Consider the following 20,041-nt stretch of genomic DNA (forward strand, 5'->3'; position numbering starts at 1 on the left):
CATCAAGGAATTTGTCTACCAACTCTTTCATATTATACTCTCCGAAGTGCTTAGTATAGTGCTCTGTAAGCACTCAATAAATGCAAGTGATTGACAATAATAATGATAATAATAATTATCATTATTATTAAAGGTAGAAAACCAAATTCATCACACATTGCTCCATGCACATTCTCTTCCCACAATCATATAGATTCACTGACCTCAAAAATGCAAATCCATAGGTACACATTTATATCTCCCTTTATACTTTCATCAACCACTTATGTAGTATGTATGCACACATAAATGTATACCCATAAACATGGGAACACCAATCATGTTCTTCTTCCCACATGAGTGAGTAGAAATGCCCAGTACAGGAAAAAAGACAGGTAGAGGGAGTGACATGAAAGTAGAAGGCCTGAAAAGAAGAGTGACAAAAACCACTTTAGGAGAAAATGGGTAGAGAAAGGAAAAGGAGTGAGACAGAGTGAAGACTGCACTGCCTGTTTAATCTAGGCAAAGACTGGAAATTTTGCTAGTATTTAAATGAAAACTTTGCAATATGGAGCTGGTTTCGTGGGGGGCGCGGGGAGAGGGAATCTACAGATTTTTCTGAGATGTGTTGCTGTACTCCTGTTTGGAGCTCTTTGATTTCAGTATGTGAAGATGTTTTTTTAAAGAGTGTACTTTTTCTCACTCCTATTCTTATTCTTTATAATCCTTCAAAAGTAGGTCATTATATTTGATAAAGCTCTTTCTTATAAAAGAGTTTATTTCTTAAGAATTCATTTTTTAAAAGCACAAAAACAAATGAGGCCCACTAGTAAGATCCTAAATCCTTCCTTTTATCAGTTTTCAGTCTTAGAGTTAACAAAATATGGTAACTCTCTGATATACAAGAAAAATTGTTGAGGGGAATTCAAACAGAAGTTTACCTTTTTCTCCCTTCCCCAACCCTCTTAACAGTAGAAATTCAGTAACTTAAAAAAACCCAAAACTTACTGGTTTTGTTTTTGGTCAAGGCCATTTAAGAAAGTTGTTTCATGCAAATGTTTGATTTTTAGAGTTGTGTTTTTCTTTCTCGGAAATAAAACTATAGATTTCTTGTAAAATGTGAATTTTGTGGTGTTCTTTAGCAGTAACATTTCTTTATCATCCTTGCTACTGCTATATTCCCTATCATTCAGAGTGATGATCCCAGTAAAGAGGAATATAATTGAATAGAGACAAGCATTTGGGCAAAGAGTAAGGCACAAAGACCAAAGGGAGCATTTACGAGGACTGAAACGCTGTGAGTATTATGTGTCTGTCCACAGACACCATCTGTAGTTGATCCAATGTCCTCGAAGATGATTGGGTTGGATTCAGAAGCAGAAGGGAATTTAGTTTTTAAATGATATCCTGTTGTTTCCAAGGATAAAGTTACTATTACTAGGTAAACATAAACAGTGCTTTTTGATTATAACTTCCATGCCAATTTCAGTCCAGGGAAAGTGTAAAAAGCTGTAAGAGTGTAAATGACTGTGCAGAAAACAACATTAACTCATATTCCGTAATGATTGATAATTTCTTCTGATATTGTGACTGAAGCAAATGCCACCGAGACTTGTAACAGGATCTCTGGCTGAAGTATTAATACTTCAATGCTGGGGTTCATTAGTAAGTTCGTGACCTTGCTTTGAATTGAACATTAAGGGATCAAGATGTCATTGTCAGAACTGTCCAGCTGTTAAAAGCAAACAATGCTAGGTATTAAACCTTATCCTTTACTTGAAATCTATCCCTTACTTGATCTAATGGAAATCTTCCTTTAGAACACCAGTAGCACTGCTATTTATACAATAGTCCTTAGCACTAATGTATATATTTAATTCCATATTTTTTCACCTTTTTATTTGTTCATCTATTTATCATTTTCCTGATCCCATTATTTGAAAATAATATATGGGTGTCTTTTTTCCCACTCAATTGGTTGTAAGTTCCTTGAAGACAGGGACTGTGTTTTTACTTTTATTGGCATCTCCCAAGTGCTGTACAACACTCTGTGCACTGTACCTGTTCAATAAATGCCACTGATTCATATTTTTTTAAAAAACAACAACAGATTAGGATTCTTCAGATACTCGTACTCTCTCCCTCTTCTCTAACCACACTATCTTTGGAAAGAGCATGGGCTTGGGAATCAGAGGCTGTGGGTTCTAATCCCGGTCTGCCACTGATCAGCTGTGTGATTTTGGGCAAGTCACTTGACTTCTCTGTGCCTCAGTTACCTCATCTGTAATATGGGGATGAAGACTGTGAGCCCCACATGGGAGAACCCGATTACACTGTGTCTACACCAGTGCTTAGAACAGTGCTCGGCACATAGAAGCGCTGAACAAACGTCATCATTATTATTATTAATAGAGTTGGTAGACATGATCCCTGTCCACAAGGATAATATATTTTAGAGAAGACAGACATTAAAATAAAATAATAATAATTATTATTAATGCACTCCAGTTCACACTCTGTAGCTCTCAAACTTATTTTTTCACTGTTTTCCTCTGGATTCATCCACCTCCAACGGGCTGCTCGGGCTTTTCCTTCTGTTTGTAGTCTCCTACTCCCCTTCACTTCCTACCAACATCAAATCCAATAGATTTGAACTGGATTTCCATCTATAAAACCTTTCTGAAATCCCACCTCCTCTAGGAAACTTTCTTTAAAGTTTTTTCCCCCCCAGGTCACACCCACTCATTCATTCATTCATTCAATCATATTTATTGAGCGCTTACTGTGTGCAGGGCACTGTACTAAGTGCTTGGGAAGTACAAGTTGGCAACATATAGAGATGGTCCCTACCCAACAATGGGCCTGGCTCACAGTCTAGAACGGGGAGACAGACAACAAAACGAAACATGTGGACCGGTGTCAAGTCATCAGAATAAATAGAAGTAAAGCTAGATGCACATCATTGACAAAATAAATAGAATAGTAAATATGAACAAGTAAAATAAATAGAGTAATAAATCTGTACAAACATATATACAGGTGCTGTGGGGAGGGGAAGGAGGTAGGGAGGGGGGATGGGGAGGGGGAGAAGAAAGAGGGTGTTCAGTCTGGAAAGGCCTCCTGGAGGAGGTGAGCTCTCAGTAGGGCTTTGAAGGGAGCAAGAGAGCTAGCTTGGTGGATGTGCAGAGGGAGGGCATTCCAGGCCAGGGGGAGGACGTGGGCCGGGTGTCGATGATGGGACAGTTGAGAACGAGGCACAGTGAGGCGGTTAGTGGCAGAGGAGCAGTGGGTGCAGGCTGGGCTGTAGAAGGAAAGAAGAGAGTTGAGGTAGGAGGGGGTGAGGTGATGTAGTGCCTGGAAGCCGAGAGCGAGGAGTGTTTGCCTGATGCGTAGGTTGACTGGTAGTCACTGGAGATTTTTGAGGAGGGGAGTAGCATGCCCAGAGCTTTTCTGCACAAAGATGATCCAGGCAGCATTGTGAAGTATAGACTGAAGTGGGGAGAGACAAGAGGATGGGAGATCAGAGAGGAGGCTGATGCAGTAATCCAGTCGGGATATGATGAGAGATTGAACCAGCACTCAACCACGATTACAGCACTTTTGAAACACTTCAGCACTTAGGCACTCACAAGTCTCTATACGTTGCCAACTTGTACTTCCCAAGCGCTTAGTACAGTGCTCTACACACAGTAAGTGCTCAATAAATACGATTGAATGAATGAATGAATAAATACAATTGAATGAGTGAATGTTCTGTAGCACTTCTGAACATATCAATTTAAACTGTCTATTATTTAAGCACTTCTTGTGTTACTGTAGCATTTGTAAGGCATTTAGTATTGCTAAGTGCTGTGATAGATATAACAATAATAATGTTGGTATTTGTTAAGCACTTACTATGTGCCAAGCACTGTTCTAAGCACTGGGGTAGGTACGAGGTAATCAGGTTGTTCCACGTGAGTCTCAGTCTTGTTGTGTCTATATCCCCTGTTCGCTCGTAAACTCCTTGTGGGTTGGGACTCTGTCTTACTCACAAATATATTAAGTATAATGCTCTGCATACAGTAGGCCCTCAGTAAATACTATTCATCAATGGTGTAGTTGGCAGTGAGTATTTGGCTTGTTCTGAAGCCATCTACTCGTAGGCTGGGAACATGTCTACCAACCCTATTATGCTTTATTCTCCTAAGCATTTAGTACAATACCCTGTCCACAGTAAGGACTCAATAAATACGACTGACTGCCTGACACAGAGTACAGATGTGGATTGATAATCAGAAAGCCCTGCTCATGCAGAAGGTGTTCCTGATCAGTTGGCATTCATCCTTCCCCTCCTCCTATGTGTAATAGAAGAGTCTGGGAAAGAACTGGATCTAGGGAGCTCAGAGAAGGGATGGCAGGGAAATGTGGGCTAATCCACTTCCCAAAGCCAGGCTCCTTTTCCTGCTCCTTCACCCATCAAAGCCCCCCAGAGCCAACTTTCTTCAGCTAGTTCTCATTATGCCACTCTTATGGCCAATGCACCTCCCTTCCACCCCGGCCTCCAAGCACTTGAGACTAGTAATCACTGATTTGTTCCTAGGAGGAGTATGTGGTCTTGTGAGTTACCCTCGCACCAAGAAAACTACCTTAGGATAATCTATGTTCAGGGAAGCTACAGAAAAGGGGCCTTTGGGTAGCAAAGAATAAATCTGCTATAAAATGCTTTTTAAAAAGGAGAATGAGAAAAATAGAATGGTTCACTAATTTTCTGTTCTTTTTATGTTGAAATTTTCCTACCAATGTTTATTTGGTATAATACGAAAAAGATGCAGAAACTTGGTTTCAACATCATCAACAAAAGCATTTATAGAGCACTTGTGTGCAGAGTATTCTATGATTTGGGGAACCTGTAATTGAAGTAAAAGACACAGTCCTTCCCTTCAGGATGTTCACCAGCTGCTAAAGAGTCTAAGAACAGAAAGTGTCATAAAGTGTCAAATATATATCTGTTTCAAATTCAAAGTTGATTCTGCAAGCAAATGAGATTTTATCTGCAAATGATAGAAGAACTGAGAAGACCAACATGAGCCTGACAGTCCTTTCTGCATGTGTGCACATCACAGGTGTGCCCTGCTGCATTGTTGCATTTTAAATTCACAGCAACTGGCACTGTTTTGGGACTGGTTTCTTAAAAAAGCCTTGGTTCCACGGCAGTCACTCCTTTTCTGGTTGCTAGTCACCAAGTTGACCTGTGTTCTCCAACTGCCTCCCAGTTGTCAACTTACATACCACATCATGTGAGGTTTGGTTTCATTGCTTCTTTAGAGCATTTCTACTATCATTACCCCTTTTCAACTCACTACAAAACCAATATGTGGGCATATTTCTCTCCTCATGCTCCACTCAGCAGTGGTGTGATGCCATGATCGTTGCTTGGATTCTGGTCATCTGCGTGCTTTCCAGTACCACATTGTTTGTGATTGCTTGAGCGATTTGTCAACAACCACGGCCTCCACTTCCTGTCCTCTATTACTCTCTTTGACCCTCTCCAATCTGGCTTCTCCTGTCTTTACTCCATTGAAACTTCCCTCTCAAAGGTCACCAATGAGGTCCTTCTTAAGAAATCCAGTGGTCTCTACTTCCCTTCTCCTGGAAACATTATTCAACCTTGGCTTCACTGACACTGTCCTCTCCTGGTTCTCATCCTACCTCTTTGGCCGGTTGTTCTCAGTCTACTTTGCAGGCTTCTCTCTGCCTCCCACTCCCTTACTGTGGGTGTCCCACAAGATTCAGTCCTGGGATACCTTCAATTCTCCATCTATGCACATTCCGTTGGAAAACTCATTTTCTCCCGTGGCTTCAGTTACCATCCTTATGAGGGTGATTCACAAATCTACATCTCCAGCCATGATCACTCTCCATTCAATATTCAAACCCCTCCTGAAATCCAGTTTTTCCCAATACATCTTTCCTGATTACTTCCCATCATCCTAAGTCCTATAATAAACCTATCAGCCATATCTAGCATATGCATACTCTCCCCCACTTCGAAGCCTCACTGAAGGTACATCTCCTCCAAGATGCCTTCTCTGATTAAAACTTCCTTTCTGCTCTACCATTCCCTTCTGTGTTGTCCTGACTTGTTTTCTTTATTCATCCCTGCTCCCAGCCCCACAGAACTTATAAACATATCTGAAATGTATTTATTTGTTTATATTAATGTATACCTGCCCCTCTAAACTGTAAGCTCACTGTGAGCAGGGAATGTGTCCGCTTATTGTACTCTCCCAAATGCTTAGTACAGTGCTCTCCAGGTCGTAAAAGTTCAATACATATAATTGAATGAATAAAGGAATGAATGAGTACTTATATTGATCCTCAACACTTACATCTATATTAATAATAATAATGGTAATAATAATAATGATGGCATTTATTAAGCACTTACTATGTGCAAAGTACTGTTCTAAGCGCTGTGGAGGATATAAGATTATCAGGTTGTCCCAAATGGGGCTCACAGTCTTCATCCGCATTTTACAGATGAGGTAACTGAGACACAGAGAAGTCAAGTGACTTGCCCAAGGTCACACAGCTGACAAGCAGTGGAGCCGGGATAAGAACCTATGGCCCCTGACTCTCAAGCCTGGGCTCTTTCCCCTGAGCCACACTGCCTCTCGAATTAGAGAAGTAGTATGGTCTAATGGAAAAAAACATAGGCCTGGAAGTAGGAGAACCTTGTTTTATACCCAGCATTGCCACTTGCCAGCTGTGTTACATTGGGTAAGTCACTCAGTCTCTCAACTGTAAAGTTGGGGTCCGAACCCTGTTCTTCCACCCACTTAGACTGTGATCCCCCTGTGGGGAAAGGACTGTGTCCAGCCTGATTCACTTGGATCTACCCCAGAGCTAGGAACAGTACTTAATAACTATGCCATTTGTAAAGCACTTACTATGTTCCAGGCACTGTACTAAGCACTGGGCTGGATACAAGCAAATCAGGGTCCCTGTTGCCACACAGGGCTCACAATCTTAATCCCCATTTTACACCTGAGGTAACTGAAGTGCAGAGAAGTTAAATGACTTCCCCAAGGTCACACAGCAGACAAGTGGCAGAGTCAGGATTAGAATGCAGGTCCTTCCGACACCCAAACCCATGCTCTATCCACAAGGGCATGCTTCTTCTCTAATATATACATAGTTGACTTGACACATAGTGCTTAACAAATACTATTATTATCATTATCATTATCATTATTATTATGTTCAATTATTTACTTTGATTATTCTGTTTGCTAATACCTTTAATTCCATTTCTCTAATTAGACTGTAAGCTCCTTGAGGGCAGGGAATGGGTCACTTGCTTGTTCCATACTTTCCAAGTCTTTCTTAGAGTTTTTGTTCCCAGTGGGGGCCCAGTAAATCCTACTGCTATTCCCGCTGAGTTAAATGGGATTTAATCACTCTAATCAAGCCAGTCAAATTATTTAAAAGGGAAGAGAAGGAAAATACTTAAGCCAAGTTAAACTTTACAGGGCTATCTCTGGTTAAGGGAGCACTAAGTGATGTGGCATTGAAATCCAATGAAAAAGTGCTAGAAGATGACCATTATACTGGGATGGCTGCATTCACATATGACACAAATTCTAGTGCCTGTAGTGTGGAGAAATTCTGAGAAAGAAAATAGAAAGAAGAGTTAACACAACAGCCAGCAAGGCAATTTTCCCTTTAACCTTTCCTGAACCATCATTAATTACTTCCTCCAGCCTTCAGCTTGTTTTTTTTTCCCATTTTGATGGCTCATTGCAATAGTCTTTATTCCTAAGGCCCAAATTGGAACTGGAAGACAGCCTTATGCTCTTGACCACTGATCTGTGAGGAAAATATTCTGACACTAAGCTACTTAGAGATGCCCTGATGCAAGCTTTGAGAGTTCTGTTTTTCAGCAGAAGCAGAACTAAATTCCTGGACCAGATCAATGGGTTTATTTTAATGCTTTTGATATTTTAGTATTCAAGGAGTGATTTGTTAGGAAATCAAAAGGCATTTGGGCACAGGCAAAACTGTACTGCTATTTACATTAGCCATCAGTTCATATAATTTTTGTTGATCCATCTGATTAGGAAGTGGGAAGAGATCATGACATACTGCACACCTTCAGGAAGTTTATACTATAGCAGGACTAAGAATAACAGAAGCAACTTCCACTACTCTGGCGTGCTTTAATGTAGCTTTGTTTTTCGCCTGGAAATTCCACTATTCCTCCCTCATTGGATGATTCATGAATGCATGCATGACCACCACTAACTTTTCCAAACTTTCAACTCCCTCCTTAACTCATGATGATCTTCTCAAAGCCATTGAAGGTGAACTTCTCAAAGTTTCACCATCACCCCTAACTGCCATTATACTGCCATTTCATCCTCTTTCTCCAACTTCCTATCTGTTTATGAGGATGAGGTCTTTGACCTGCTTCCTAAATCAATCAATCATATTTATTGAGTGTGTACTATGTGCACAGCACTGTTCCAAGCATGAGGGAGAGTACAACAGAGTTGAAAGATACATTTCCTGCCCACAAGGAGTTTACAGTCTAACAATCCCCTCCCTCTGCCTGCATTTCTGATCCTAGCTCTATCACACCTCCTACAATCACTTTAGGAGGAGGAAAGTTAAAAACCAATATCTGTCTTTCCAATGGCATACTCCCTTCTGCTTTTAAATATGTTCGTCTTCCCCAGACCAAAAAAAGTCCTAAAATCCCACAGCCCCTTCCAAACTTCCTTCCTGTCTCTCTCTACTCTCATTACTATCTGAACTCCTAGAACAGGTTGCATATTACCAAATGCCTTCGTTTTTTAATGGTATTTGTAAAGTACGTACTATGTGCCAGGCACTGTACTAAGTGCTGGGGTAGATCCAAGACAATCAGGTGGGACAGAGCCCATGTCTCATATGGGCTCACAATCTTAATCCCCATTTTATATATGAGGTAGCCGAGGCAGAGAAAAGTTAAGTTAACTCAGGTTTTCTAACTCGCAGACCGAGGCTCTTTCCATCCCCCTAATTCTCCTGGACCCCCTTTGTTACTTACAGGGTAGTAACCCGCCTGCCTTTCTAATTCTTAACCATTCCTCAGTTTAGTTCACTAACTCCTCTTCTGCCCCTCATCCTCTCACTTACTGCTCTGGGTCCCTTACTCTTCTCACTCTGTACTCACTTTCCCACATGGCTTTGGCTCCCATCTCTAGGCAGAAAACTCAGGAATATCTCTAATCCTACTTCTCATTTGTCAGGAATGTCCTTCTCTCTTATATCTGATGGAAAAGCCCACCTATTTCTGCAAACCTTCTCTCATTAGTTCTCAGTACTTTAAATTGTATACAGCTTTTCATCATCTCTAGCATTTATGAGCTTTAATTTATAGCTATTGTTGTCACTACTATTATTATTATTATTATGGAATTTGTTAAGTAATCCTCAGCACTGTAATCCACACTGTAAGCTCCTTTGGGATAGGGAATGTCTTCTTTTTGCTTGACATGCCAAATGGCAGTTACAACCCAGAGTAGCTTGGTGGTGTGTTTAAATCCACTTTTGCACAGGCTGACTGCTGCACAAGTCCTCGAACACTGCTGGTTCATACACCTGTGTCTCCTATATTTTAATGCCAACCCCTCATCTACATCCTGCTTCTGGCCTGGATTGCCCTCCCTCTTCATAACCAAATCTGTTATCTCCCCAGCTTCAGAGCCTTATTAAAAGCACATCTCCTTCAAGAGGTCTTCCCTGACTAAATCCTCAATTCTTCTTCTCCCACTTCCTTCTGGATTACCCTTGAATTTAGATTTACACAGTTTATTCACCAATCCTTCAGGCCCATAGCACTGATGCACTCATAGCACCTGTTATTTATGTATTTATGTATTTATGCATGTATTTATTTATTTATTTATTTATTTATTTATTTATTTATTTATTTATTTATTTATTTATATCAACGTCTGTATTCCCCTCTAGACTGTAAGTGCATTGTGATCAGGGAACGTTTCTACCAACTCTGCTTTATTCTACTCTCCCAAGGGTTTAGTTTAGTGCTCTGCAAACAGTAAACACTCAGTAAATCCAATTGATTGATTGAGCGATCTTGTCTTGCCACTTGATGCTAAATATTGTGCATAGGAGGGAGGCATTGGTTGAACTCCTGTCTTACCTCACTCATTTCCTACTATGCACCAACCCAACCTGGCTTCACTGCTGTGTCAGCCTTCTCCCTGGTCCCTGGCCTTCCCCAAATAAGCCTTAATTTCCCCTACTCCCACTCTCTTCTGTGTTGCCCTGGCTCTTGGATTTGTACCCTCTAAGTGCTTGATATTCACTTCATCTTCAGCCTTACAGCTTTTATGTGAAGAGCTGTAATTAATTTATTTATATTAACGCCTATCTCCTGCTCTAGACTGTAAACTCCTTTTGAGCAGGGAACACGTCTACTACCTCTGTTGTCTTGTATTCTCCCAGGTGCTCAGTACAGTGCTCTGCACAGAGTAAGTGCTCAATAAATACCATAGATTGATTTCTATGAGATATTTAGTGACTAGAATGACATCCCTCCTTACATCAGATAGATAATTGCTCTCCCCCATATCAAAGCCTTATTGAAGGCACATCTCATCCAGGAAACCTTCCCTAAGTCCTCCCCTCATCCTCTCCCACTCTCTTCTGTGTCTCTCTTACCAGCTCCTTCATTCATCCTCCCTCTCATCCCCATGACACATATGTACATATCTGCAATTTATTTATTTATTTATATACATAATACATAAATAAGTATTATTTAAGTATAATACTAATATATACTAATAATAAGTATTAGTATAGTATTTATACTAATGTCTGCCTCCTCCTTTAGAATGTGTGCTCGTTGTGGGCAGGAATGGGTCTGTTTGTTGTTCTATTGTACTCTCCCAAGTGCTTAGTATAGTGCTTTACACACAGTAAGCACTCAATAAATACGATTGAATGAATGGATGACTATCAGTCTGCACTTAGACCTAGTCAATTTCTAGGACCCTTAAAGAAAATTCAGTTTCATGAAAATGAATGGATTTTCTTTCTGAATTATAGGATTACTTGCTTCAGAAAGTTTTGACAAAAATCAATAAGACTTTTCAAATGCAATACATTCTTAGCTTTAGTGGTGTGACTCTGTGGAAACCAGTTCATTTTTTTTTACCATTGGAAAGGGTGAATGACACTGAACACATGGCCCTTTATTCATACAAGATAACACATTGAAATTTCAATTTTTCAATTTCAATAATTTCAATGAAATACATGGTTAAAACTGATACAATGGTCTTTCGAGAAACACACAGAAGTATTATTCCAATATCAGATTACTAAAATCCATGATGCCTCTAAATGATTAGGTTGGGTATGAAGAATTGTTCTTATAGCCTTATAATAGTGTTCTCTCATTGTGGGTTTTTGAGTGATTTGGAACATTCCTGGGGCAAATGGGCTCAATCCCAGGGGAATATCACCTCCAAGGCGGTGTCAGAATTGAGGTAAGGGAGATGGGGGAGAACCTGACTTTCAAGGATTTGTTCAGGTTGGATAAAGGAAGAAAAATTCTACCAGGTCCCCTGCCTCCACTGACCTTCCTTCCATTAAATCATTTATTTCAGTTTTTTTACAACAGACAAGTGTCGGAGCTGGGATTAGAACCCACGACCTCTGACTCCCAAGCCCCAGCTCTTTCCAATAAATCATGCTGCTTCCCTAGTGATATTTGTTAAATGCTTACTATGTGCTAGGCACTGTACTAAGTACAAGGGACAGGAGGATCAGGTTGAGCACAGTCTATGCGCCACATTGGGCTCAGAGTCTTAATTCCCAATTCACAGGTGAGAAAACCGAGGCACAGAGAAATCAAATGGCTTGCCCCAGGACACAAAAAGCAGACTAGTGACAGAGCTGGTTTTAGAACCCAGGTCCTCTGATTCCCACACCCATGTTATTTCCTCCAGGTCATGCTAGTGACTCCCTTCCTGACTCCTATAAATCTCAGGAAACCAGGATCTTCATCCCAACTCTTGTTACTATCCAACACCAGGATTTGAACAATCTTGGAAGCATTGAAGCAATGCAGTGACTTTCTAGCTAGTCCATTCCAAGCATTTGTGTTGGGGCTCTCCCTGGGGAAGTATGCTTTCCCAGACCAAGCTGGGAAGAAGAGATCATAAATGAGATTAATTTTCTTGAAGAACTTCCTCCACCCACAGGAATCTTGAAGGTCTTCATAACCTGTACTTCAAATTCTATAGAGAAATTCTTTCCCTCACTACTGAAGAACAGTTGCTTTTTGAGTGAAACACAGCCTCTATTAAGCCAGGCCAAGAGTAAAGAATCTGTTGAAATTGCGGAGCATATTGAGGTGGGCAGATTAGATCCAGGGTAATTATTCATCACAGAAACACTGCAGGAAACTGGAATTAACCATTTGTCTACTTTGGAAAATGCCATGGTAGTTTCAGGAACACAATTACATTTGAAGTGAAAGAGAAGTCTAAAATCTGCAACTGATTTTTGCTCAGTCAACTCCCATTCTGAGATCCTACTGAGCCTAAAAATCTGATTTCTGATTTTCTGGTTTAACTGGTATAATTTTGCCTAAAGTAGTTGCAAACAGGTTTGCACCCTTTTATTCCAGAAACTTGGCTCTATCTAAGAAGCAAGTTGACAGCTTGCAACCCAGTTCCCATTATGACACATTTTAGTACCGAGATTGCTTTTGTTTTCTTATGATTTTATTCTGTGAGTATGCAAAGATGCTCCCAGACTGGTAGGTACCCAGATCCTGGAAGGGTCTGTATAGCTGGTATTGGCCATCGTGGTCCACTATACAAGCACCCCTATCTGTTTTTGGGAGGTAAGTGTTTTGTTGGGCCTAGGTGGTCAATAACTTGATCCAAAACAGAACTCTGGACAGGCTTTGACAGGGTGTTTGGGGTTACTGGGAAGTCAGGCAGTGATACTTTCCTGTCAATCAAAAAATATCTTTGATTGGTTAATTAACAGGGGCACACAATTGCCTGACTTCCCAATGCCCCCAAGTACTGCGCGTCAGGCCCCCCATCTCCATTCAGTCAGTCAGTCAGTCGTATTTATTGAGCACTTACTATGTGTGGAGCACTGTACTAAGTACTTGGGAGAGTACATTATAATGATAAATAAATATATTCCCTGCCCACAGCCTAGAAGGGATTGTCCTGGTTCTCTCATTGGATCCCATGACAATTTTCAAGTGTCCTCAGAAAAATCACTGGGGTTTCTAAAGTTGGAGCTGCCCTTGGCCTGGCCTGAAGTCCTGGCACTTGTTTGGTCCAACCTAGGTCTCACACACTTCTGAGTTTCCCAGAAGTTGTTATAGTGTTTGAAGTGCTGGTGGAGATGTCCTGGAACTGAAGGAATAGCAGCCATTCAAGAATGGAAGAATAGAATAAAAGAATATCAATCTACAGACCTGAATATTGAGGTTTTTGGTGAACAGAAATATAAGTAAAGATCTATATGTTGCCGATTTGTACTTCCCAAGCTCTTAGTACAGTGCTTTGCATGCTCAGTGGAAAGAGCACGGGCTTTGGAGTCAGAGGTCAGGGGTTCAAATCCCAGCTCTGCCAATTTTCAGCTGTGTATTTGGGCAAGTCACTTAACTTCTCTGTGCCTCAGTTACCTCATCTGTGAAATGGGGATTAAGACTGTGAGCCCCTCCTGGGAGAACCCGATCACCTTGTAACCTCCCCAGTGCTTAGAACAGTGCTTTACACATAGTAAGTGCTTAATAAATGCCATCAATAAATATGATTGAATGCATTAATTAGCATAATGATTTCAGAGTTCAAAATGCTCTGCAACATAGCAATAAGGGCTCAAAGCCCCCTTGCCTCTTAAATGTAGACACTGTCTCTATCAGAGGAAATTGTCTTCTATAACCCAACACTGGCCCAGCAGGAAAAAGTTTTGAGACGATGAGAAAAAACTGCCAATAGTTTAAAAAGGGCATTCACCCTGTCATCTCTCCTCAGACTTCAGGAAATGTCATCGGTAGCTGGTTCCTCAGAGAGCACACACATCTCATATTAAACGTAATTTAATTAACTAAAGGTATTTTCAAGTGCCACCTCCATGAGGAGCCCTGCACATATCATTCCTGCCCTCGAGGAGCTTACGTTCTAGTAGAGGAGAAAGACAGCAAAATGCATTACAAGTAGGGGAAAGCAAAAGAGTTTAAAGATATGTACCTAAATGCTACCTGGGTGGAAGTGAGGGAGGGAAAAGGAGGGAGACTGAATTCTGAAGTTCTCTGGTGATGTGGGAGTGCTGAAATGGCAGAAGCGGGGAAAATAGGATGGGAAAATGAGAGGTTCATCAGTAAAGGCCTTCGAGAGGAGATGTCATTACAGAAAAGCTTTGAAGATGGAGAGAGCAATGCTTTCCCAGATGCGAAGAGAGAGGGAGAGTTCCCGGCGGGAAAGAGGATATAAGCAAGAGGTCAGCTTGGGACCTGGAGTGCATGAGCATCACCTACTGAAAAATAGGATGGGAAGCTCTTAGATGACATATCAAGAGCCTCCCTACACAATTCTGTAATTGGAAATAATTGAGCAACAGGGGGATTTGTAGTTTAGACTATCTGGATAATGACCTCAGAAATCCACTCTTCATTACTAGGCAAACCCTGAGCTGTATGCAGGCCTTCCAGTAATTTATTTCCATTTATCCCAGATCACACTCACATGTTTAATGTTGACAAAACATTTCTGAACTGTGGGCATGTCCAAAAGAGTTTGCAGGGTTCTTTTTGCGGAAAACTGATGTAGGTGAGACTGCTGGAATGTCCAGGATTGAGATTAGACGTTGAAAAATTCTGGGGTGCGAAGCTGCGTAATGGAGTCATGCTGGGCAGGAGGACCCCGCCTAACTCCAACCTCAGTTCTGCTCCATGACAATGAGAGATTGAATCTGGCTTCCCAGAGTATCCCATTCTGTGATTGATCCATGACTAAAATCTTCTCCTCCAGCTGAATACAGTCCAAATTAACTCTGCTCAGAAACTATGTCTCCAGAGTTTATTTTCCAAAAGTGAGAGGGGGAAAGAAAGAAGTGGTCTATCCGTGTGACTGTACTCCAGTGGGGCATCAACTTTCTGCCACATAAAAAAGATTGGTAAAATGCCCAGTAATTGTGTTTGCCAGTCTGTTGGTTAGGAATTTCAGTTTTTATACTTGGTGAGTTAGAGTACCTCTACTGTCTAGTTTTTGCTGTTCTGAAAAATGACTGTCAGGCAGTTACACTCCTACATGATTCCTCAAAAATCTCCCAGCGGCTACCAATCAACCTACGCATCCGGCAAAAACTCCTCACCCTCAGTTTCAAGGCTCTCCATCACCTCGCCTCCTCCTACCTCACCTCCCTTCTCTCCTTCTACAGCCCAGCCCGCACCCTCCTCTCCTCTGCTGCTAATCTCCTCACCGTGCCTCGTTCTCGCCTGTTCCGCCATCGACCCCCGGCCCACGTCCTCCCCCTGGCCTGGAATGGGCCCCCTCCCCACATCTGCCAAGCTAGCTCTCTTCCTCCCTTCAAGGCCCTACTGAGAGCTCACCTCCTCCAGGAGGCCTTCCCGACTGAGCCCCCTCCTTCCTCTCCCCCTCCTCCCCCTCTCCACCCCCCACCTTACCTCCTTCCCTTCCTGACAGCACCTGTATATATGCATATATGTTTGTATGCATTTATTCCTCTATTTATTTTACTTGTACATATTTATTCTATTTATTTTATTTTGTTAATATCAGTCAATCAATCGTATTTATTGAGCGCTTACTGTGTGCAGAGCACCGTATTAAGTGCTTGGGAAGTACAAGTCGGCAACACATAGAGACAGTCCCTACCCAACAGCGGGTTCACAGGCTAGAAGAGGGAGACAGAGAACAAAACCAAACATACTAACAAAATAAAATAAATAGAATAGATATGTACAAGTAAGATAAATAAATAAATAGAGTAATAAATATGTACAAACATATACATATATACAGGTGCTGTGGGGAAGGGAAGGAGGTAAGATGGGAGGGATGGAGAGGGGGACGAGGGGGAGAGGAAGGAAGGGGCTCGGTCTGGAAAGGCCTCCTGGAGGAGGTGAGCTCTCAATAGGGCCTTGAAGGGATGAAGAGAGCTAGCTTGGCAGATGGGCAGAGGGAGGGCGTTCCAGGCGCGGGGGATGAGGTGGGCCGGGGGTTGATGGTGGGACAGGCGAGAACGAGGCACGGTGTGTAGATTAGTGGCGGAGGAGCAGAGGGTGCGGGGTGGGCTGTAGAAGGAGAGAAGGGAGGTGAGGTAGGAGGGGGCGAGGGGATGGACAGCCTTGAAGCCCAGGGTGAGGAGTTTCTGCCTGATGCGCAGATTGATTGTTAGCCACTGGAGATTATTGAGGAGGGGAGTAACATGCCCAGAGCATTTCTGGACAAAGAAAATCCGGGCAGCAGCATGAAGTATGGATTGAAGTAGGGAGAGACACGAGGATGGGAGATCAGAGAGAAGGCTAATGCAGTAGTCCAGACGGAATAGGATGAGAGCTTGAAAGAGCAGGGTAGCGGTTTGGATGGAGCGGAAAGGGCGGATCTTGGTAATGTTGTGGAGCTGAGACCGGGAGGTTTTGGTGACGGCTTGGATGTGAGGGGTGAATGAGAGAGCGGAGTCGAGGATGACACCAAGGTTGCGGGCTTGTGAGACGGGAAGGATGGTAGTGCCATCAACAGAGATGGGAAAGTCAGGGAGAGGGCAGTGTTTGGGAGGGAAGACAAGGAGTTCAGTCTTGAACATGTTGAGTTTTAGGTGGCAGGCAGACATCCAGATGGAGATGTCCTGAAGGCAGGAGGAGATGCGAGCCTGGAGAGAGGGGGAGAAAGCAGGGGCAGAGATGTAGATCTGGGTGTCATCAGCATAGAGATGATAGTTGAAGCCATGGGAGCGAATGAGATCACCAAGGGAGTGAGTGTAGATTGAGAACAGAAGGGGACCAAGCACTGAACCTTGGGGAACCCCCACAGTAAGGGGATGGGAGGGAGAGGAGGAGCCTGCAAAATAGACTGAGAATGAACGACCGGAGAGATAAGAGGAGAACCAGGAGATGGTGGAGTCTGTGAAGCTAAGGTCGGATAGCGTGTTGAGGAGAAGGGGGTGGTCCACAGTGTCGAAGGCAGCTGAGAGGTCGAGTAGGATTAGGATAGAGAAGGAGCCGTTGGATTTGGCAAGTAGGAGGTCATTGGTGACCAATGACCCAATGACCAATGAGTAATATGTTTTGTTTTGTTGTCTGTCTCCCCCTTCTAGACTGGGAGCCCGCTGTTGGGTAGGGACCATCTCTATATGTTGCCAACTTGTATTTCCCAATTGCTTAGTACAGTGCTCTGCACACAGTAAGTGCTCAATAAATACAATTGAATGAATAAATGAGCGAAACTACTGTTGCAGCTGACACACACTGTCTAGAAATTTTGATGAAATGCTTTTCAGCTAGCACCCAAATGATGTAGGGATCCTCAGAAGTGTAGCTCCCTTGAAGTCATGGATGTCTCTTGAGGGCTACATTTCTAAGGATAGTGGTGTGTATCCAGAGAATCTGTGACAGCAGAGGGCTGCTCAATCTTCCACAGGTCTAATGGTGGGATTTTACATATGAACGTATTTCCACCCTGGTTTAAGGGAAACCTAGCATATGGTCTGATAATGAGAGTCATAGTAACAAATGCAGAGATGAGGGACACGGCAGTAGCAAGATGGTGAAGAAACTTCTCTAATAGAGAATTATAACCAATTACTTATGAAGCAGCTGTTTACCAGGTATGTCTTGCTGCTTTTTGAAAAAAGCAGAAGCTCTAAATCTAATAGGTAGAGTGGTAAATGGTAATTTGACAAGTGGGAAGTGTGTGTGTGTGTGTGTGTGTGTGTGTGTGTGTGTGTGTGTGTGTTTTCTCAGCTTTCTTCCAGGCAGTCTAGAAGAATGATAGGCAATTTCTGTCCCTCTGAAATTGCTATTATAATATAGCTGCAATGTATTTTTCTTACTAATTATAGAATTCAGAACACATCACTGGCATTCAGGGAGCTTAAACAGAAACAGGCTCTGAACCTCTGATCAGAGAACTAGCCTACAGGGACACAAGATAAACAGAAGAAAGACTAGGAAATATACCAACCTTAATTCAAATATGAGCCAGTAGTGTAGTGCAGTTATTAAAGAAGTCAAACATGTACTGGGATTGTGTTGCTAGGAGTGAGAATTAGGAAGTAATCCTTCAGCTACACTTTTCACTGATCAGACCTGAATCAGAGTACTTGTCTAGGTTGGGTTGCCATGCTTTAAATGGGGATTTGTAGAAGATCTAGAAAAGAGTAGTGAAAATTATAGTTTAAGAGATGAACATAAGGTTCCATGTGTGACTGCCCACTCCCAGATGGCCTGATGGAGATCATTGACCCCATATTTTGGACTGTAAACTCCTTGTGGACAGGGAACAAATCTACCTAATCCTTATACTGTACTCTCACAAGCATTTAGTGCAGTGTGCTGCACCCAGTAAGCACTCAATAAATACCACTGATTAATTGGTTGTTTATCCCAGGTCTCTAACAACCAAGAGAGTTTCCAATCAGGGCTGAAAATACCCAAAACCCATCAACCACCCCCACTAAAATCCCTGCTCCTTTTTCATCCTTGTGATCCAAATGAAAAATTGGCACTTATGGTCCGTTGGAGCAAGGTAATAAGGATCCAGCATCCCTACTTGGAAGAAAAGGGGAATATTTCATTCTGGAAGGGTATTGTTTGGAGGGGCTGGGTGCTAGATTGTTTTATCTTCAGAAGGATGAACAAAAGGAATTGGGTTCAGAATCCGAAGGACCATTTGATGAAATGAAAGGAAGCGCTTCTAGACTCTAAGGGGTTTCAAACCTAGAATGGATTGCTTCTTTCCTCTCCTCCCACTTGCCCTGACTTGCTCCCTTTGTTCATCCCCCCTTCCAGCCCCACAGCACTTATGTACATATCTATAATGTGTAATATCTATAATATGTACATATTGGGGAAGCAGCGTGGCTTAGTGGAAGAAGCACAGATTTGGGAGTCAGAGGTCATGGGTTCTAATCCCAGCTCTGCCACTTGTCAGCTGTGTGACTTTGTGTAACTGTTTCTCAGTTATCTCATCTGTAAAATGGGGATTAAGACTGTGAGCCCCATGTGGGACAAACCGATCACCTTGTATCCCCCCAGTGCTTAGAACAGTGCTTGGCACATAGTAAGTGCTTAACAAATGCCATTATTATTATTATGAATAACATTTATTCATATTAACGTCTGTCTCCTCCCTTCCATACTGTAAACTCGTTGTGGGCAGGGAACATGTTTGTTAATTGTTGCATTATATTCTCCGCAGTGCTTAGCACAGTGCTCTGCACACAGCTAGTGTTCAATAAATGCAATTCTATGAATGAATGAATGAATGAATGAACTAATGAACGAATGAATGAATGAATTGTCAAGGGAAGTACCACCTCGAAACAGACTGAGCCATTTCAGTCCCTATCAGCTGTAGGAGTCCAAGGCTTCACCTGTTGCTATTCTTTTAGAAGGGAATAAATCCTCCTAAGTTCTGTGAATACACGAAGATATATCTACTACCCAGAAAACATAAATTCCCCTTTCACAAGTGAACAAAATTAGCCCAAAGAGCAGAATTATTCACAATAGTAGGAGGCCTAATCATGATTCAGGGCCCATTAGAGAAACAGCATAGTATACTGGATAGAGTTTGAGCACGGGAGCATAGAAGCTCATTGGTTCTAGTGCCGTCTCTGCCTCTTGTCTGTTGTGTGACCTTGGGCAAGTCACTTCACTTTTCTGTGCCTCAGGTACCTCATCTGTAAAATGGTGACTGAGGCTGAGCCCCCATGAGGAACAGAGGACTGTGTCCAACCCGATTTGCTTGTAGCCACTCCAGTGCTTAGTATACATTGCCTGGCACAA

General features: G+C 42.2%; 1 protein-coding gene across 2 annotated transcripts in view; it reads left to right on the forward strand.

The window, feature by feature from the left end:
* The window catches only part of PRKG1 (protein kinase cGMP-dependent 1), a 1,213,342-nt gene that overhangs the window by 230,475 nt on the left and 962,826 nt on the right, over positions 1–20,041 (forward strand). The window lies entirely within an intron of this gene.

This window comes from Tachyglossus aculeatus, chromosome 3, assembly GCF_015852505.1.
Source record: "Tachyglossus aculeatus isolate mTacAcu1 chromosome 3, mTacAcu1.pri, whole genome shotgun sequence".
NCBI lineage: Eukaryota > Metazoa > Chordata > Mammalia > Monotremata > Tachyglossidae > Tachyglossus > Tachyglossus aculeatus.